At 38.2% G+C, this 21,962-nt stretch overlaps 1 protein-coding gene and 2 long non-coding RNA genes across 3 annotated transcripts in view; all 3 read left to right on the forward strand.

The window, feature by feature from the left end:
- RpL5 (ribosomal protein L5) overlaps window positions 1-21,962 on the forward strand; it is a 383,867-nt gene that overhangs the window by 52,056 nt on the left and 309,849 nt on the right. The window lies entirely within an intron of this gene.
- LOC136117459 (uncharacterized) lies at window positions 2,261-3,968 on the forward strand. The gene is made up of 2 exons (XR_010655007.2): window positions 2,261-2,584; window positions 2,655-3,968. It is a non-coding gene; the product is annotated as an uncharacterized lncRNA (long non-coding RNA).
- On the forward strand, window positions 13,594-14,495 carry LOC136117472 (uncharacterized). The gene is made up of 2 exons (XR_010655014.2): window positions 13,594-13,800; window positions 13,871-14,495. It is a non-coding gene; the product is annotated as an uncharacterized lncRNA (long non-coding RNA).

A 21,962-nucleotide genomic window follows, 5' to 3' on the forward strand; every position in this document is an offset into this window, starting at 1 on the left:
GTCTCTCAACTTTAAGCAACGCCAGTATTACGCCTACGTAATGTATAATGTTGCAGACAAAAAACATTTTATGAATATGTTGGTGGAGGGGCCGGAGTGGGGAAAAAGCAGATTGATTTCTACAATATTTCAGTCTATAACTTGGCGAGCAAATAAACTTCCTGGGGCAACAGATTCCGCAAAGGTTTTACTTTGTGCTCCTACTGGAAAAGCAGCTTTTGGGATTGGGGGACAATGCATTGCAAGTTGATTGATATCCAATTAATTATTATAGATGAGATCTCGATGGTCGTATCAAAAATGCTTTGACTTTGACTTGACTTTGTAAAATTTTTAGAAGTCAAGATGTAAGTTTTGGGGGCAAGTCTATAATAGTGTTTGGAGATCTGAAGCAGCTTAGCCCAGTTGGAGATCGTTGGATATTCGCAGAAAATACATCTAATCCCTATAATATTCTGGCAGGAGCTAACCTTTGGAATAACTTTAAGTTTTTCGCGCTAACGGAAATAATGCGGCAACGTGACGACCACGCTTTTGCTTTGGCTTTGAATAATATGTCTGAAGCCAACATGACAAATGCAGATATTGAGCTTTTCAGGACAAGAGTTCTTCCAGTAACCGATGTTCCTGACGATGCAATTCACTTATTCTATTCTAATGCTGACGTAAACCATTACAACTCCCTAAAACTTGCCCAAATTAGAACTGAAGAATTTGTGTAGACTGCAGTAGATACAGTTAAGTCAGCTAATATGTCTGAAAGAAGTCGAGAATCAACTCTTAGGCATGCCCAAAACATGAAGATCTCTGAAACTCAGGGTCTACCATATATTTTACACCTGAAGACAACTGCAAAATATATGGTTACCGTCAATATTGACACAAATGATGGACTTGTAAATGGGGCAACTGGTCAATTAATGCGAATTGACAACTGTATGGTTAACGGCTCATTATTAGTTACTGGACTGTGGATTAAGTTTACAGATGCCACTGTCGGTACTATAGCTAGGCCAAAAGTTCGAGGAAATGATCACCCAGACTGGACTCCAATTTATAAAACAGCCCGAGTATTCCAATGCGGAAATTCGGGACATTCTTCTATTGATCGAAAACAATTTCCAGTTGTTCCTGCTGAGGCTATTACCATCCATAAGAGCCAAGGAGCAACCTACAGCAAAGTCGCAGTTCATCTCAAAAGAGGCATTAAGCGAGCTTCGTTGTACGTAGGTTGCAGCAGAGCAACTAGCGCATTGGGCCTTTTCCTTTTAGGAGACTTTGTCCCTCCAACTAGATTTGGAGCTACAAATGTCCAAGTAGAACTTGAACGTTTAAGAGGGGAAAAGGCTTTGACTACGCATTATGAATTTTTGGTCAATGAAAATGAGGATATCTCTTTATATTACCACAACGTGGAATCTCTTCGCGCTCATCGCGAAGATGTTGCCAACGACAATATTATTTGTTCTGCCAACTTTTTATGTTTTGTTGAAACCTGGACTCTTCCACAAGAGGAGTACACTTTAAGGGATTTCGACATTATAAGAAGAATAGATTGCAATCGTTTGAATGGTATTGGGAAGAACGGAATACTTATTTATGCTAAACAAAACATTTCGCAAAATGCATTATTTCTGTTTGAGACAAAGAAGTCCACAAACACAAGGGCAACGTATCAATCGATTGCATTTAAATATCTTGACACGTAATTTATAATTCTTTATAGGAGTCCCGGATTTCCTATTGCAAGATTTCGAAATGAAATTAAAGCTGATGTGGAAAAAGTGCGTAAGATGGATAGTACTAAAGTAGTAATATTAGGAGATTTTAATATTTGCAGATCCACAGGGACTGATATTCTGGAGGAACACTTGCATGCCTATAACCTCTTTTCAATCAATCATTCTCCCACAACAAAACAAATAACACAAATTGATTGGATATTTTCAGATTCTCGAATTCCACAAGCTCTTGCCATTACTTATGAGACACCATATAGCCACCACAATGGAATTTTTTTTAAGTATAGCTTGTAGTAGGTAACGTAATTAAATATATAAATTGTAAAAATTGTAATAGGTTAGAAAAAATAATAAATTGTATATAGCATATTGTATATATGTATTTTTATGGTATTATTATTTTATTTATTTCTATCTATCAGCGTAGTTTTCAAAATTGTATATATATATATAAATGATAATATTTTCCCCCTCGTGGATTGTGACCTTGACGTGGTGTGGGGGCTGAGTACGTGAAATTGTTTTAATATCACTGAAGCTAGCAACAGTCCTTAAGATGTAACATAGTGTTACTAACATTGATTTTTTTCCTATAACTGCAAGGGTATTCAAACTTCGGCTTGCCGAAGTTAACTTCCTTTCTCGTTTTAAAAGTGTTACGTCCCAAAATAGGACTACGTGTGTCCGCGAGTGGGCAGCGCCGGCTAGCTCTTGAGCACTTGGGGTGTGGGTACTCTAACCCTGCCCACACACACGCAACAATAAAGAAACATATGTTTGTACTTTACAACACTTCACGCTGCAACAGCTGTCTTACTGCTGGGCCAAAAAGTCGACGAAATGTGAGTAACTATAAGACTAACAAAACATGTGATTATCACAAAACTAACTCCCCCACTTGTTCCCTTCTAGGTCACAGGACACCATCGGATATATTGTGGGCTTTTGGGGGCAAACCCAAAGCCTCTGCGCTCCCACCCAACCGTAGCAGCCGTAGATGTCTCCGACTGCCCCTTCGACCGGTCACCGTAGGATACCTTGGGACTGTCTACATGTTCCCTCCCCTCTGAAAGATAGTTCTACTCCATATTCATACTATTACAATTTATTCACTTAGATTATTAACATAACTTCTTTAGCTTTCTGTAAGGAAACCCATCAACCCGCCCGCCGGGTGCAACAGTCCCACACAGGGATTTCTGTAGACATTCTATCCGTCTATCCGTCTGTTTTCTTTCTTTCGGTCCCTACCTAAAAGAGCTCTCTTGAGTGGAACCCAGACTTAACGATAATACGCGACCTATTCGACGCGGTCACTGGAGAGGATTCCCCGTGGGATTAACAAGTGTCCCGCGGATAAAATTGCGGTTAAGTTTGTTTTTTTGTTTGGTTTATTGTTCTTCGGCTTTGATGATTTAAATCTTAATTCATTCTGAATTTCGAATTTAATTTTATCAAAATCGGACGACTATATCATATAACTGCCAAAGGAACGATCGTAAAATTGGAAATAAAATTTTTAATTAACTCTGAATTTTTTTAAATTTAATTTTATCAAAATCGGACGACTATATCATATAGCTGCCATAGGGCATAATATGAAACAAATTATAGCTTCGGTGTTTTTTTTTAGCATAAAACCTCTTAAGCTTGGAAATGACATTTTTTTAATTAGTTTTGAATTTCGAATTAAGTTTTATTAAAATCGGACGACTACATCATATAGCTGCTATAGGAACGATCAGAAAATTGGTGGGAAAATAATATGAAACAAATTATAGCTTCGGTGTTATTTGATATATTATCTTATACTATTGGAAATAACATTTTGTGTATTTTTAAGAATTTCGAATTATATTTAATACAAATCGGACGACTCTAACATATAGCTGTCAAAGAAACGGTCAGCGAAATAATGAAATATTTATTATACCCTTGCATTTATAATTTGTATATTATTTTTTTGTAATTGATTTTTTTAGCCATGTCCATCTGAAACTTTTCCAAAAGTCTTCTTACTTATGCAGAAAGTATATAAGTCGGAAGCAGCCTGATCGGACAACTATATCTTATAGCTCCCATAGGAATAATCGGAAAAAATTGTTTTTATTATATCTAAGGTGTTTTTTATTTTTAGCATATAACCTCCTTCGCTTGGAAATAACATTTTTTAATTAGTTCTGAATTTCGAATTTAAAATTTAAAAATAAAATGAAACAAATTATAGCTTCAGTGTTTCCTGGCATATTATTATCTTATGCTATTGGGAATAACATTTTTTGTATTTTTAAGAATTTCGTATTTAAATTTAATAAAAATCGGACGACTCTAACATATAGCTGTCAAAGAAACGGTCAGCGAAATAATGAAATAATTATTTAAAAAAAATATGTTGCTTTGTTGATTTTGGTCGTATTTTCCTTTACTCTGGGTATAGAATATTTTAACTTTTCAGAATTACGAAATTAATTTTACACAAAAAACTGACGACTATAATATTTTGCTGAATGGGGTGGTGTTAGGACACGAATAACATGGATACAGGTGTCCAAATTATAAGGTAGGATACCTAGGTATACCCGTTTTTCCTATTTTAGATTACAGAAATAACCTTAACAATGTTGCCACGAAGCTATTTAGATTACAGGTAATAATGCAGTTATTACGCAATCCTTAAATTAGGTAATCAACTGGGCTTACCTAATTTACCTACGAATTGTCCCTAAAATCAGGCATTGTCCGCCATCGAAAGGGTTATATGAAGGTTATGATTCAGGTATGATTCAAACCTATATATTGACTCGTAATCCTAATCCCCGGATTAGTCTGTGAAAACCAGTTGCCGAGTGACAACGTATACATTGTTGTGTGTATCTTTTATATTCAATTAATATAAACACACCGAAAGTATAAGGTGAAAAGTGAATGAAAATCCACCAAAAAGTACAAGGTGAAATGTGAATATAAGCCCATAAAAAAGTAAACGGTGAAAAGTTATTAAAAATCCACCAAAAGGTATAAGGTGAAAAGTGAAAAAAGTGTGTAACAAAATAATAAAGTATTATTATATTTTTTTCCTTTGGTAAGTATTTCTATAAAGTAAAACAGGATTCGTAAATTCGTATCACATAAGTCTCTTCTGGTGAAATTCAGGTGGAACATCAATAAATATTTACCAGAATCCCGACCAAAGAGATTTTGAAAATCTCTGACAAATTATAACCCCTTAACTTTTATACAGTTATTTTTTAACAGCAAAATAAAGAGAATGTCGCGCATATCATCTTTATCTCAAGAGCACCGCCGCCAAGCTGCGCTTAGACGAAGCCGAGCCCAATATGCTCAAAATGCGTCACAAATAAGGACCCGTAAAGAGCACCACATTGCCTTGGCCTGTACAAGTAATTTGGAGGTAGCAGAAGAAGCTCGCTCGCGAAATTCCGCTGCTCGCTCTCAGAGAACGAGAAGCGAAAGAATTCGAGCCAGCTAACGATTGAGGTACACTGACAATCGCGCTACCTGGAGAGCGAACGAGGAAAATCGAGGACTCGAGCGCACACGGGACGCTGAAGCGCACGCAAGCGCCAGGTCGAATTCCGTAGAGCGACGACGACAGCAGGTGCAAAATACTGCTGACCATGCTACCTGGAGAACGATCGGGGAAAATGGTCAGGTCGCGCGCAATGGTCAGGTCGGATTCCGAGGAGCGACGACGAGAGCAGTCGCGAAACACTGCTGATCATGCTACCTGGAGTTCGATTGGGGAAAATCGAGGACCCGAGCGCGCACGGGACGCTGCAGCGCGCGAGTTACGTATAACCCCACTTCACTTCCCACATATGTCCAAAACCCAATTTCTTCTTTACCACCTCTTAATAATAAAGTACAAGAATTGCTTAACTCATTAAATGCTAAATGCAATATATTAAAGTAATACAGCAAACAGGAAATGCACAGGTTAACGATCTGGCACATGCCAACCAAAATAAGTTCTAAGAAAATATAAAATCCAAATAAGCAATATAACACAGTAAACAGGAAATGCATAGTTCATCGATCGTTATTAAATTCAGGCTAACTAGGGGCCAACGATCTTACACATGTCGACCAGAATAATTCGTAAGAAAACCTAATAAGCACTTCTGTAAACCTAAATTAAGTTTTCTTTCAAACATTATCAATAAAGAATATTCAGTTGATTTTTGCCCACCAAACCCGCTTGACGTGTTTTACTTACAAATAATTTATTTTTTTAAAACTTCGCGACTCCTTAAACAAAATTGGCGCAGCCGGTAGGATCCTTTTTAATTAAAGAGGGTCCAGTGATTATTCAAATCGAACTTAACGCGAAGAAAAAAAAAATATAACAAAAATTTTTTGTGATAAATAAAAAATACAAAAAGTCAGCGAACAGAAGCGAACTAAAAATCAGTCCGCTAAGTGAACGTGGTGCAGTGCATAGAAAAGTGCATTGATCAAAGCAAAACCAGACCAAGCAGCGCAACAGCATTAAACCCAACTAAAAATCAGTGGATTAATGCCTGTAAAGATCGAACTAAAATCGACTTAGACAGCGCTAAGAAGGAAATCAACTCAACCTGGATAGAAGAAGGCAGCGAAGGATCGCTTCATACGACAATAGCAGGATGGCTCACGATAACGGCCAGATGCCCCAAGCGGATCTTTTGGAACAATTGGCCATAAGGGAAAGACAGCTGGAGCAACTGCAACAAGCGTATGTACAGCTCCAAGGAAATGGAAACAACCCAGCCCAACAAGAGCGGTTGTTCAAAAACATCAATCGTTTGGCAACCTTTACGGGAACCGGGGAAATCTCCATCAACTCCTTCTTCAGTAGCGTGGAGTACCTGTTACAGACGGTAGAGGACCCACAACTCAAGAGAGAAGCCACAAGGACAATATTCTACAGGACAATTCAGGGTCAAGCAAAGGATGCAGTAATAAATATCCCGGAGCCGGACAACTGGGACCTGATAAAAGCCACCTTGAAGTTAAGGTACAGACCAGACACGGAGCCGAACCAAATCTACAAGAGGATATGTGACCTGAGAGTGAATTCGGTGAGCGAGCTTGCAGTAGAAATTCAAAATATAAAACATAAAAATGATGAATTAATTGTGTATCATATGAATGATAATTTTATAGATTTAAGTAATGTCGAAAGTTTATTAGTTAACACAGCCAAAGAAATGACACAAGGCACTTTACTAGACAAGATCTACGAAGTCAGAGATTTAAGCACTATATTAAAGATAATGATGCAACGCAGATATGAGAATAGTTGCATTAGGTATCAGTATAGGAAAGGTAGACCTAATCAAAACAATTACAGGAACAACAACCAGAATACCAATCAACAATATAGTCAGCAAAACAATACAATGCAAAATGCACAGCAAAATTATCAGAGCAACAATTCAGGACAAGTTAGACAGAACAATACCCCTCAGAATTTTAGAGGCAATAACTCCGGACAAAGTAGACGATATCAAAATAATCAGTGGAATCAACAAGCAGGATCACATCAGTCTAGGCAAAATAGGCCAGCGAATGTGGTACCTATGGAGGTAGATAACATAGAAGCCAACCAACACCAAAACAATACCAACCAAAGCAGATACGAATATGACAACTACAACAGTGACCATAACTCGAAAAGTAAACACGAAAATAATCAAATGGAAAACTATCCACAGGCAGAATTCAATAATACGGTTTTTTTTACGAAGCCGCCTCGGATGGGTTACCAGTAATAGAACTTAACATAGACAAACAGAAATACGTGGCCTTAATAGACACAGGAGCCACCTTGAGTTTAGTTAGCGACCAGATTAACGGTTACAGAAAAATGAGACTAAATACGCCCATACCATACACTACAATTAACAGCAAAGACGTAATAGCTCACGAAATTCATACCACAGCCCCAAAAGAATTTAACTTACCAAATAACGCAAGAGTACGATGGAGATTAGCCCCGCTTAAGGGAAGAAAATACAATTTTATCATAGGGATAGACCTCCTAAATTTTTTGAATGCATTTATAAACATTGAGAGGAAGGTTTTAATTTTAAATCAAAAAGAAAACGTAATTATAAACAATCCATATCAATACGAAGAAGTTTCTGTATTAGAAAGTAGCAGTAAAAACTTAGAGAATTTGAAACTCGACCACTTAAATGAAGAAGAAGTCAGAGAAATTAAAGTCATTGTACAACGATTTAGCAAACTTTTTTTTAAGGAGGGAGACCAACTAACTAGTACGACAGAAATTGAACACGAAATACGGACCAATACAGAGGAACAGTTAAACTCAAAACTTTATAGATACCCACCACAACACGAGGAAGAAGTTAGGAAACAAATAAAAGAAATGGAAGAACAGGGTATAATTAGAAAGAGTAATTCAAGATACTCTAGCCCACTTATAGTTATCCCGAAGAAGATCGACAACTCAGGAAAGAAAAAGTTTAGGATAGTAATAGACTACAGGAAGTTAAATGAAATAACCATAGACGACAAATTTCCGATTCCGAACATTAATTCTATTTTGGATAAACTAGGAAGAGCTCAATACTTCACTACAATAGATTTAGCCAAAGGCTACCATCAGATCTTAGTCCGAGAATCAGACAGAAAAAAAACGGCATTCGTAACGCCACATGGACTATATGAGTTTATAAGAATGCCATTTGGGTTGAAAAATGCCCCTGCCACATTCCAAAGACTTATGAATGAAATACTTAGGGATCACATTAATAAAAAATGCGTCGTGTATCTAGACGATATACTTATTTTCAGCACCTCATTAAAAGAACATATTCAAGCTATTAACGAAATATTCCAAATATTAGAAAAGAAAAATTTAAAAATACAGATTGACAAAGAGGGCATTAAGCCAAATCCAAATAAGATCGCAATCATAGAAAAATTACTGTTACCACGAACAGAGAAGCAAATAAAAAGCTTCTTAGGTATAACAGGTTATTACAGAAAATTTATAAAAGATTATGCTAAAGTAGCACAGCCAATAACCAAGTATTTGAAAAAAAATGTTAAAATAAATCTAAAAGACCCCACCTATGTCGAAGCATTTGAAAAATTAAAACATTTAATCAGTTCTCACCCAATTTTAAGATATCCCAATTTTGAAAAAAAATTTACATTAACTACAGATGCATCAAATTATGCAATTGTATCTGTCCTATCTCAAGACGGTCATCCAATCTGCTTTGCATCAAGAACGCTAAACAATCATGAAAAAAATTACTCAGCAACAGACAAAGAATTCCTAGCAATACTATGGAGCGTCAATTATTTCAGACCATACCTTTACGGGAATAGATTCAAAATATTAACTGACCACCAGCCAATAAAATTCTTACACTCAAAACATAAAGGTAAAGATATTTCACCCAGACACCAGAGATGGTTATTAAAATTAGGAGAATATCAATTTGAGATAGATTAATTGAAAGGAAAAGAGAACAAAGTGGCAGATTTTCTTAGCAGACTGGAAGACAGCGACCTCACGAACAAAACCGAAAACGAAAGAGACAATGAATACGAAGATAATTTTTCAGACATAAACATGATAGCAATCATTGAAGATAATCTCTCAACATCAACAGTACACTCAGCCGAAGAAAATTTACACAATCATTTTTATATAAAAGAGGAAATAGTTAACAAATATAAAACACAAATAATTATTACAGACAGTAAAACAGACGAGTATAAAACAATACATGGAAAATCAATAATATTTATAGCAAAACATGATTTCCAATAATGGGAGATATTTTCAGGAAATATATACACAAAGGAAAAGTCGGAATCTATTCAGAATTATCGTATCAAGAGTATAACATAGTACAAGAAAAACTAATAGAAATGTTTTCAGACAACAAACAATTAGAATTCATAAAATGCACACTCAGAGCTCAAGATATTGAACATGAAACAGAAGCAGTAAGACAAATTTCGTTTTATCATGTAAGAGAAAGTATGCACTCAGGAATTCAGGAAACATATAACCAATTGAAAAACAAGATTTACTTTCCAAAATTGTTAGAGTTGGTGCAAATGGTTATAAATCAATGCGATTTTTGCAAAGAAATAAAATATGATAGAAATCCTATTAAAAATAAATTCAGTAAAACGGAAACCCCATCAGATAAAAATAATACATACAATAATAATACAAAAAATAATACACTTGGATACATATGTAATAAAAAATACACATTTTTTAACGACCATAGATAAATTTTCAAAGTTCGCAGCAGTATACCCATTAAATGATAGAAATCATATCACTATAGTAGAACAATTGGAGGAACATTTTACGAAAATAGGCAAACCAGGTAAAATAATAGCTGATAACGAATTTGATTCATTCAGGATTAAAGAACTACTAAGACAAGAAGGGATAGAATTACACTTAACAAAACCGAATAGTCACACTGGCAATTCAGATGTAGAAAGACTACACAATTCACTAGCAGAAAAGTTTAGAATAACATATAAAACGGAAGCGTCGAATATGTCAGCGAAACAAATTATGCAGAGAGCAGTGAGAAATTACAATGAAAGATATCACTCTACAATCAAATGTACCCCCAGCGAAGCCCACAACAATAAGATAGAATTGACAAAAATAAAAGAAAATATAGATAGCGCTAAAAAATGTAGAAAAGCACAACGGCAACAGGGAGCATTATGAAGAAAAACGAGAAGAGGGTTTTATAAAGAACTACAAGGCAGTCAGACACAAAGAAGCTCCGAAATTCAAAAAAGCAAATCTCGGTAATATTAACCCAATAAATATTAAACGCCCTTATAAATTTACAGAAAATACTAACGACGACTATGTTGCTGACGACAATACTAATGACAATGGCAATAACAACAAAATCGGGAACACTAACGATTCAAGAAATACCTGATCAGGACGGGTATGCGCAAATAGAGATGAAAAATCAAGATATAATTATCACAACAGATATAGTAGTACATATAGTAAACTTAAAAGATATTGACAATATTTTGAATGAAATAGGAAAAAACATAGAAATGACAAACAATGACAACAAACACATATTACAATCGGAATTAACTGAAACAAAAAACAAATTGTATACCCTATATGGAAACCACAATCGCGAAAGAAGAGGATTAATTAATGTAGTAGGTAGTTCAGCAAAATGGTTGTTCGGAACAATGGACGATGAAGACAGGAAAGAAGTTGAGAATCATATCTCTACATTTAAAGAAAACATGCAGGAAGCAGATGAAGCATTAAACAAGCAAATTTACATAAATACGTATTTCAATGATACAATAAAATACATTGAACAAATAGTTAAATCAGATAGAGAGGCAATAGAGAGACAATTGAATGCAATTAGCAAATTCGAAAATAACAGATACCAGGAGAACTTATATTACGACCAACAGATAAAAATTCAGTTAATAAAAAATAAGATTGAACATGCAGGATAACGTGGCTTCTGCTAGATACAATATATTACATCCCAGCATATTAACAGATCACGAAATAAAAAAATACAATACCGATTTCAACAAACAAAACCATATAAAGTTAGCTACGGCTATGTTCAGAAATAATCTTTTAGTATTCGCAATAGAAATACCAAAAAACTTTCTAACAGTAAAAATACCTAATGAAGGAAACTTTGAAATAGATCAGGAATCAGAACTGATATTTAACTATACAAATTCAACATACACCTATAAAACAAATAAAAAATTAAAAGAAATGCGAAAAAGTAAACATTGGCGGGAGGTTCGATAAGAAACTGTGTTGGGAAACGAAGAAACCCGGCAAGCCGGGCTTACATGCGGCCGCAAGGGCGGAAGCTCGCTCTGATTCTCGAATGGCAGCCAAGGCGATCAGACCTAGGATCGGACTACAACCCGGAGTGGTACAGCGGCACGAGCGTCGGCACGCCGGATCCAAGGAGTAAGCCAACATGACGAATGCAGATATTGAGCTTTTCAGGACAAGAGTTCTTCCAGTAACCGATGTTCCTGACGATGCAATTCACTTATTCTGTTCTAATGCTGACGTAAACCATTACAACTCCCTAAAACTTGCCCAAATTAGAACTGAAGAATTTGTGTAGACTGCAGTAGATACAGTTAAGTCAGCTAATATGTCTGAAAGAAGTCGAGAATCAACTCTTAGGCATGCCCAAAACATGAACATCTCTGAAACTCAGGGTCTACCATATATTTTACACCTGAAGACTACTGCAAAATATATGGTTACCGTCAATATTGACACAAATGATGGACTTGTAAATGGGGCAACTGGTCAATTAATGCGAATTGACAACTGTATGGTTAACGGCTCATTATTAGTTACTGGACTGTGGATTAAGTTTACAGATGCCACTGTCGGTACTATAGCTAGGCCAAAAGTTCGAGGAAATGATCACCCAGACTGGACTCCAATTTATAAAACAGCCCGAGTATTCCAATGCGGAAATTCGGGACATTCTTCTATTGATCGAAAACAATTTCCAGTTGTTCCTGCTGAGGCTATTACCATCCATAAGAGCCAAGGAGCAACCTACAGCAAAGTCGCAGTTCATCTTAAAAGAGGCATTAAGCGAGCTTCGTTGTACGTAGGTTGCAGCAGAGCAAATAGCGCATTGGGCCTTTTCCTTTTAGGAGACTTTGTCCCTCCAACTAGATTTGGAGCTACAAATGTCCAAGTAGAACTTGAACGTTTAAGAGGGGAAAAGGCTTTGACTACGCATTATGAATTTTTGGTCAATGAAAATGAGGATATCTCTTTATATTACCACAACGTGGAATCTCTTCGCGCTCATCGCGAAGATGTTGCCAACGAAAATATTATTTGTTCTGCCAACTTTTTATGTTTTGTTGAAACCTGGACTCTTCCACAAGAGGAGTACACTTTAAGGGATTTCGACATTATAAGAAGAATAGATTGCAATCGTTTGAATGGTATTGGGAAGAACGGAATACTTATTTATGCTAAGCAAAACATTTCGCAAAATGCATTATTTCTGTTTGAGACAAAGAAGTCCACAAACACAAGGGCAACGTATCAATCGATTGCATTTAAATATCTTGACACGTCATTCCACAAGAGGAGTACACTTTAAGGGATTTCGACATTATAAGAAGAATAGATTGCAATCGTTTGAATGGTATTGGGAAGAACGGAATACTTATTTATGCTAAACAAAACATTTCGCAAAATGCATTATTTCTGTTTGAGACAAAGAAGTCCACAAACACAAGGGCAACGTATCAATCGATTAGGAGATTTTAATATTTGCAGATCCACAGGGACTGATATTCTGGAGGAACACTTGAATGCCTATAACCTCTTTTCAATCAATCATTCTCCCACAACAAAAAAAATAACACAAATTGATTGGATATTTTCAGATTCTCGAATTCCACAAGCTCTTGCCGTTACTTATGAGACACCATATAGCCACCACAATGGAATTTTTTTTAAGTATAGCTTGTAGTAGGTAATATAATTAAATATATAAATTGTAAAAATTGTAATAGGTTAGAAAAAATAATAAATTGTATATAGCATATTGTATATATGTATTTTTATGGTATTATTATTTTATTTATTTCTATCTACCAACGTAGTTTTCAAAATTGTATATATATATATAAATGACAATGAGTACATGAAATTGTTTTAATATCACTGAAGCTAGCAACAGTCCTTAAAATGTAACATAGTGTTACTAACATTGATTTTTTCCTATAACTGCAAGGGTATTCAAACTTCGGCTTGCCGAAGTTAACTTCCTTTCTCGTTTTAAAAGTGTTACGTCCCAAAATAGGACTACGTGTGTCCGCGAGTGGGCAGCGCCGGCTAGCTCTTGAGCACTTGGGGTGTGGGTACTCTAACCCTGCCCACACACACGCAACAATAAAGAAACATATGTTTGTACTTTACAACACTTCACGCTGCAACAGCTGTCTTACTGCTGGGCCAAAAAATCGACGAAATGTGAGCAACTATAAGACTAACAAAACATGTGATTATCACAAAACTAACTCCCCCACTTGTTCCCTTCTAGGTCACAGGACACCATCGGATATATTGTGGGCTTTTGGGGGCAAACCCAAAGCCTCTGCGCTCCCACCCAACCGTAGCAGCCGTAGATGTCTCCGACTGCCCCTTCGACCGGTCACCGTAGGATACCTTGGGACTGTCTACATGTTCCCTCCCCTCTGAAAGATAGTTCTACTCCATATTCATACTATTACAATTTATTCACTTAGATTATTAACATAACTTCTTTAGCTTTCTGTAAGGAAACCCATCAACCACCGCCCGCCGGGTGCAACAGTCCCACACAGGGATTTCTGTAGACGATTCTATCCGTCTATCCGTCTGTTTTCTTTCTTTCGGTCCCTACCTAAAAGAGCTCTCTTGAGTGGAACCCAGACTTAACGATAATACGCGACCTATTCGACGCGGTCACTGGAGAGGATTCCCCGTGGGATTAACAAGTGTCCCGCGGATAAAATTGCGGTTAAGTTTGTTTTTTTGTTTGGTTTATTGTTCTTCGGCTTTGATGATTTAAATCTTAATTCATTCTGAATTTCGAATTTAATTTTATCAAAATCGAAAGACTATATCATATAACTGCCAAAGGAACGATCGTAAAATTGGAAATAAAATTTTTAATTAACTCTGAATTTTTTTAAATTTAATTTTATCAAAATCGGACGACTATATCATATAGCTGCCATAGGGCATAATATGAAACAAATTATAGCTTCGGTGTTTTTTTTAGCATAAAACCTCTTAAGCTTGGAAATGACATTTTTTTTAATTAGTTTTGAATTTCGAATTAAGTTTTATTAAAATCGGACGACTACATCATATAGCTGCTATAGGAACGATCAGAAAATTGGTGGGAAAATAATATGAAACAAATTATAGCTTCGGTGTTATTTGATATATTATCTTATACTATTGGAAATAACATTTTGTGTATTTTTAAGAATTTCGAATTATATTTAATATAAATCGGACGACTCTAACATATAGCTGTCAAAGAAACGGTCAGCGAAATAATGAAATATTTATTATACCCTTGCATTTATAATTTTTATATTATTTTTTTGTAATTGCTTTTTTTAGCCATGTCCATCTGAAACTTTTCCAAAAGTCTTCTTTCTTATGCAGAAAGTATATAAGTCGGAAGCAGCCTGATCGGACAACTATATCTTATAGCTCCCATAGGAATAATCGGAAAAAATTGTTTTTATTATATCTAAGGTGTTTTTTATTTTTAGCATATAACCTCCTTCGCTTGGAAATAACATTTTTTAATTAGTTCTGAATTTCGAATTTAAAATTTAAAAATAAAATGAAACAAATTATAGCTTCAGTGTTTCTTGGCATATTATTATCTTATGCTATCGGGAATAACATTTTTTGTATTTTTAAGAATTTCGTATTTAAATTTAATAAAAATCGGACGACTCTAACATATAGCTGTCAAAGAAACGGCCAGCGAAATAATGAATGAATTATTTCAAAAAAATATGTTGCTTTGTTGATTTTGGTCGTATTTTCCTTTACTCTGGGTATAGAATATTTTAACTTTTCAGAATTACGAAATTAATTTTACACAAAAAACTGACGACTATAATATTTTGCTGAATGGGGTGGTGTTAGGACACGAATAACATTGATACAGGTGTCCAAATTATAAGGTAGGATACCTAGGTATACCCGTTTTTCCTATTTTAGATTACAGAAATAACCTTAACAAGGTTGCCACGAAGCTAGATAACAGGTAATAATGCAGTTATTACGCAATCCTTAAATTAGGTAATCAACTTGGCTTACCTAATTTACCTACGAATTGTCCCTAAAATCAGGCATCGAAAGGGTTATATGAAGGTTATGATTCAGGTATGATTCAAACCGATATATTGACTCGTAATCCTAATCCCCGGATTAGTCTGTGAAAACCAGTTGCCGAGTGACAACGTATACATTGTTGTGTGTATCTTTTATATTCAATTAATATAAACACACCGAAAGTATAAGGTGAAAAGTGAATGAAAATCCACCAAAAAGTACAAGGTGAAATGTGAATATAAGCCCATAAAAAAGTAAAAGGTGAAAAGTTATTAAAAATCCACCAAAAGGTATCAGGTGAAAAGTGAAAAAAGTGTGTAACAAAATAATAAAGTATTATTATATTTTTTTCCTTTGGTAAGTATTTCTATAAAGTAAAACAGGATTCGTAAATTCGTATCACATAAGTCTCTTCTGGTGAAATTCAGGTGGAACATCAATAAATATTTACCAGAATCCCGACCAAAGAGATTTTGAAAATCTCTGACAAATTATAACCCCTTAACTTTTATACAATTATTTTTTAACAGCAAAATAAAGAGAATGCCGCGCATATCATCTTTATCTCAAGAGCACCGCCGCCAAGCTGCGCTTAGACGAAGCCGATCCCAATATGCTCAAAATGCGTCACAAATAAGGACCCGTAATGCGCAGCACATTGCCTTGGCACGTACAAGTAATTTGGAGGTAGCAGAAGAAGCTCGCTCGCGAAATTCCGCTGCTCGCTCTCAGAGAACGAGAAGCGAAAGAATTCGAGCCAGCGAACGATTGAGGAACACTGACAATCGCGCTACCTGGAGAGCGAACGAGGAAAATCGAGGACTCGAGCGCACACGGGACGCTGAAGCGCACGCAAGCGCCAAGTCGAATTCCGAAGAGCGACGACGACAGCAGGTGCAAAATACTGCTGACCATGCTACCTGGAGATCGATCGGGGAAAATCGAGGACTCGAGCGCACACGGGACGCTGCAGCGCGCGCAATGGTCAGGTCGGATTCCGAGGAGCGACGACGAGAGCAGTCGCGAAACACTGCTGATCATGCTACCTGCATTATGAATTTTTGGTCAATGAAAATGAGTATATCTCTTTATATTACCACAACGTGGAATCTCATCGCGCTCATCGCGAAGATGTTGCCAACGACAATATTATTTGTTCTGCCAACTTTTTATGTTTTGTTGAAACCTGGACTCTTCCACAAGAGGAGTACACTTTAAGGGATTTCGACATTATAAGAAGAATAGATTGCAATCGTTTGAATGGTATTGGGAAGAACGGAATACTTATTTATGCTAAACAAAACATTTCGCAAAATGCATTATTTCTGTTTGAGACAAAGAAGTCCACAATCACAAGGGCAACGTATCAATCGATTGCATTTAAATATCTTGACACGTCATTTATAATTCTTTTAGGAGTCCCGGATTTCCTATTGCAAGATTTCGAAATGAAATTAAAGCTGATGTGTTAGGAGATTTTAATATTTGCAGATCCACAGGGACTGATATTCTGGAGGAACACTTGAATGCCTATAACCTCTTTTCAATCAATCATTCTCCCACAACAAAAAAAATAACACAAATTGATTGGATATTTTCAGATTCTCGAATTCCACAAGCTCTTGCCATTACTTATGAGACACCATATAGCCACCACAATGGAATTTTTTTTAAGTATAGCTTGTAGTAGGTAATATAATTAAATATATAAATTGTAAAAATTGTAATAGGTTAGAAAAAATAATAAATTGTATATAGCATATTGTATATATGTATTTTTATGGTATTATTATTTTATTTATTTCTATCTATCAACGTAGTTTTCAAAATTGTATATATATATATAAATGATAATATTTTCCCCCTCGTGGATTGTGACCTTGACGTGGTGTGGGGGCTGAGTACGTGAAATTGTTTTAATATCACTGAAGCTAGCAACAGTCCTTAAGATGTAACATAGTGTTACTAACATTGATTTTTTCCTATAACTGCAAGGGTATTCAAACTTCGGCTTGCCGAAGTTAATTTCCTTTCTCGTTTTAAATATGTTACGTCCCAAAATAGGACTACGTGAGTCCGCGAGTGGGCAGCGCCGGCTAGCTCTTGAGCACTTGGGGTGTGGGTACTCCAACCCTGCCCACACACACGCAACAATAAACAAACATATGTTTGTACTTTACAACACTTCACGCTGCAACAGCTGTCTTACTGCTGGGCCAAAAAATCGACGAAATGTGAGCAACTATAAGACTAACAAAACATGTGATTATCACAAAACTAACTCCCCCACTTGTTCCCTTCTAGGTCACAGGACACCATCGGATATATTGTGGGCTTTTGGGGGCAAACCCAAAGCCTCTGCGCTCCCACCCAACCGTAGCAGCCGTAGATGTCTCCGACTGCCCCTTCGACCGGTCACCGTAGGATACCTTGGGACTGTCTACATGTTCCCTCCCCTCTGAAAGATAGTTCTACTCCATATTCATACTATTACAATTTATTCACTTAGATTATTTACAGAACTTCTTTAGCTTTCTGTAAGGAAACCCATCAACCACCGCCCGCCGGGTGCAACAGTCCCACACAGGGATTTCTGTAGACGATTCTATCCGTCTTTCCGGTAAACACACGGAAGCCCAACCAAATCTCCCCTCATAAGAGCCTAGAACAACGAGAGAGGAAGTACGAACATGCTCGTGAACGTATCTTCAATGGCTCGGAAGATGCAGACACCGAGACACGAACAACGCGAAAAATACTAAGATTATATGATGCCCGAGCAGACTATCGCCGGCTCAAGCAAAAAGTGGTGGACACGGTGGTGAGCGTGCAAAATGACAACCGTTTCTTTGCTAAAACGAAGGTCGATGGAGAAGAGATACTCGCATTACTGGACACAGGCGCCAGTGCGAACTGTATTGGCAGAGGAGCACACGCTTTCTTGGAAAACCGGACGCGGCCGATAAGGAAGCTAAGCGAAGAATGCGTACGCACAGCAAGCGGTGGTGAGACCCAAGTAACCGGAGCCATAACGTTACCTGTGGAATGGGAAGGAGAAACCAAGGACCTAGAGTTTTTGATAGTGCCAGGTCCGACACAACGATTTTATTTCGGAATTAATTTCTGGGATACGTTCGGCCTCACATTCCTCGGTAAAGGTAGACGCGAGGTTGCCGCCGTTAAAACAACCCCGGATTTCGACCTTATGACCGGCGACCTAGACATGAACAATACGCTCAAGCCCGAGACCGCCTATACCCCACATCAGCTTACCCCAGAACAACATTGTAAGCTGCAGCAAGTGATAGACACATACCCGTCTTGTCTAGAGAAAGGATTAGGAAAGACCAGTTTAGAGCAACATATAAATGCGTACGCACAGCAAGCGGTGGTGAGACCCAAGTAACCGGAGCCATAACGTTACCTGTGGAATGGGAAGGAGAAACCAAGGACCTAGAGTTTTTGATAGTACCAGGTCTGACACAACGATTTTATTTCGGAATTAATTTCTGGGATACGTTCGGCCTCACATTCCTCGGTAAAGGTAGACGCGAGGTTGCCGCCGTTGAAACAACCCCGGATTTCGACCTTATGACCGGCGACCTAGACATGAACAATACGCTCAAGCCCGAGACCGCCTATACCCCACATCAGCTTACCCCAGAACAACATTGTAAGCTGCAGCAAGTGATAGACACATACCCGTCTTGTCTAGAGAAAGGATTAGGAAAGACTAGTTTAGAGCAACATATAATTGAAGTGACCAACGAGGACTTACCAATCAAGCAGCGACATTACCCGATATCCGCAGCCAAACAGAAGCTGGTGTACGCCGAGCTAAATCGCATGTTAGGTCTAGGCGTGATCGAAGAGAACAATAGTAGCTGGAGTTCACCGGTAACACTGGTGCAAAAAGGGCCGAAAAATCGCCTTTGCCTCGATGCGCGTAAAGTAAATTCCCGGACAATCAAAGATGCGTATCCACTACCACATATCGAGGGTCTGTTGAGTCGACTACAGGAAACGTATTACATTTCCGCAATTGATTTAAAAGACGCCTTTTGGCAAATACCTCTCGAATCCAAAAGCAGAGAGAAAACCCCGTTTACAGTGCCCGGCAGGCCACTGTATCAGTTTACAGTCATGCCGTTCGGCTTGTGCAATGGCGCGCAGCGAATGTGCCGACTAATGGATAAAGTTATACCAGCGGCGCTACGCGAAAATGTATTTGTGTATATGGATGACTTACTGGTCTGTTCACCTACATTTGAAGCCCACATGGATATGTTGAGCCAGGTCAGTGCCTGCTTACAGCGGGCAGAGCTAACGATAAATGTAGACAAAAGCAAGTTTTGCTACAGCCAGGCAAGATATTTAGGATATGTAGTTGGGGGAGGATGCATCCGAACGGATGACGCAAATATACAATCGATCCAGGAATTTCCCCAGCCTAGCTCCGCCAAACAAATGCGGAGGTTCCTGGGAATGACAGGCTGGTACAGGAGGTTCATCCAAAATTACGCCCAGACAGCGGCACCGCTTCACGACTGCTTGAAGAAAGACCGCATAAAGAAATTTGAGTTGTCAGAAGAGGAAATCAAGGCGTTTGAACTTTTAAAAACCAGCTTGGCAACAGCACCTGTACTCGTCACCCCGGATTTAAAGAAACCATTTACCATCCAATGTGATGCCTCGACCACTGGAGTGGGGGGAGTTTTGTTCCAAACCGATGACGAGGGCGGAGAACATCCAATCGCCTATATGTCAGCCAAATTGAACAAAGCACAGCGGAATTACAGCATAACCGAGTTGGAATGCTATGCCGCTATCCTCAGCATTACCAAATTCCGTGCCTACGTAGATGGGATGCCCTTCAAAGTGATCACTGACCACGCTAGTCTAAAATGGCTGATGAGTCAGAAAGACTTATCAGGCAGGCTTGCGCGATGGAGTCTGAAGCTACAAGCGTTCGACTTCACCATAGAACACAGGAAAGGATCACTAAATGTAGTCCCAGATGCTCTCTCACGAGTTCATATGGACGAGCTACAGAAGGCCGGTGCGGAAGAACTGGACGTACACATCAACCTCGATTCGACAGCGTTCCAGTCATTGGATTATGTCAACCTAGTGCAGGCGGTGGACGAAAATTTAGGTAAAAGTCCAGACCTTCAAACATCAGAAGGCTATGTATATAAACGGATGGGATTCTGCCTAAACGACGCTGTGGATGAAGCCCGGGCATGGAAGCTCTGGGTTCCCGCCGAGCTGCGTCCTGATTTAGTCTGGAGAGCACATCATGCCATAACCGCAGGGCATGGGGGGTTGCACAAATCACTAGCCAAATTGAGACAGTTTTACTATTGGCCAGGCATGGCTGTAGACGTCCAAAAAGTAGTGAAGGAATGCGAGGTCTGTAAGATCACCAAGACCGCCAACAAAAATGACCGACCACCCATGGGAGAACAGCGGGTTACGGACTTTATGGGACCATACCCGAGGACCAAAGCTGGGAGCTCGGTGATTTTTGTATGCCTAGACCATTTCTCCAAATTTGTCTGGCTACAGCCGATGAGACATGCAGTAGCTGCAGAAGTCATCAAATTCCTGGAGACCAAAATTGTCCATCAATTTGGAGTCCCCGAGTTCGTACACTCAGACAACGGCAAACAGTTTGTGTCTCAAATTTTTGGCGAGCTAATGACCCGCTACGGTATTCGACACGTAAAGACTGGACCTTACTCCCCGCAAGCGAACGCGGCTGAGAGGGTAAACCGATCTGTACTCCAAATTTTGCGAGCGACAATTGCCACCGATCAGCGAAATTGGGATACCCAACTAAGTCGAATAGAGTGTGCCCTTAGGAATGGCCTACACGAATCAATAGGCATGGAACCATATTACGCAATGTTCGGCACGCGGATGGTTACCCATGGAACAGCCTACCCGATCCTACGGAAACTAGGGGGAATACAGGCAGGAGATCCACAGATAAGTCTCCCAGACAAAATGGAACTTATCCGACAAAAAGTGACCCAAGGATTAAACCGAACTCATGAACTCGCAGAAAAGGCATATAACACCCGTAGCAAGCTCGTAGAGTTTTCCGTAGGACAAGTTGTCTATAGGAAAAACTACAAGCAGAGTAACAAAGCTGACGGATATAATGCCAAGCTGGGCCCGAATCGAATTCGCTGTGTTGTACTCCAGCGTAAGGGCAAAGCGCTATATGAGCTGGGCAATGCAGTAGGGAAAAGTGTCGGGGTATTCCATGCAAAAGACCTGTATGT

Source organism: Drosophila suzukii (genome assembly GCF_043229965.1).
Source record: "Drosophila suzukii chromosome 2 unlocalized genomic scaffold, CBGP_Dsuzu_IsoJpt1.0 scf_2c, whole genome shotgun sequence".
In the NCBI taxonomy this organism is placed as follows: Eukaryota; Metazoa; Arthropoda; class Insecta; order Diptera; family Drosophilidae; genus Drosophila; species Drosophila suzukii.